This window comes from Monopterus albus, unplaced genomic scaffold, assembly GCF_001952655.1.
Source record: "Monopterus albus unplaced genomic scaffold, M_albus_1.0 scaffold84.1, whole genome shotgun sequence".
NCBI lineage: Eukaryota > Metazoa > Chordata > Actinopteri > Synbranchiformes > Synbranchidae > Monopterus > Monopterus albus.
In genome coordinates, this window is record NW_018127964.1 from 1,127,258 (window position 1) to 1,128,225 (window position 968).

Genomic DNA, 968 nt, shown 5'->3' on the forward strand with positions numbered 1-968 from the left:
TTTAAATTCTCAGAATTAAAAGCAAAGAACTCGCTCTGTGAAATGTTCAGTCCTGGATTCAATATGGGGTTTAGACAGAGTTCCTGCGAAACATATTATTATACTGCATGTTGTGTTTCTCTTTCTAAAGTATTCAACCAGATGCTCATAATTTACAACTTGTAGTAAATTATGTGAGTGTCGATGAGTTTCAATTCACTAACAGCATTCTTTTTGTGGCTAAAAAAAAATGTCCAAGAAGACTCATTTGAGTAAGTTGTCTGCTGTATCTCTGTGTGTTAACGTGTGTGCGCACACAAGCATGTGTTTGTGCTAGATATTTATGCATGCGTTGTGGTTAACTTTATAGTTAGTGAACATACAGCTTTGCACCTGTACAACAACACACACACAGACACACACACTGTGGTAACTCTAGATTTGGGCCATCAAATGTGTGCTTTTTGTTGCACCTGCGCTGCCCCCCTCATGCACAGACAAACATACACTTGATTTCATTTCTCATGAGGACTTTACTTATACTTACATTCATATCCTGGAGACGTATCCTACCCTCAAACGAAGTCATCAGCCTAAAATTCAATCAAGTACATGGTAGGGAGCTGCATTTAGTCCCCACAAGGACGGCCTAGTCCTCACAATCTGAGTGTGTAAACAGCTTTCGTTCCACATAATGAGAGTGATGTCAGGCACGCACACACACACACACACACACACACACACACACCTTTCATGCACACAGTGATGAAAATACCAACTACTGTGGCTTTGGCACTTTGGCATCTGAATGCAGATGACAGCGATAGCATCTCATCTTTTTTTAACTTCTTTGGTTTAACACGTTCTGCCACAACTTTAGCACACCTGGGTGCGTTATCAAGTGTGGAGATGATATGTATAACACATCACCAACCTTCATGTTAGGTGGTGTGATGATAAACAAATTGGGCATAAGTAATAATGGTTTT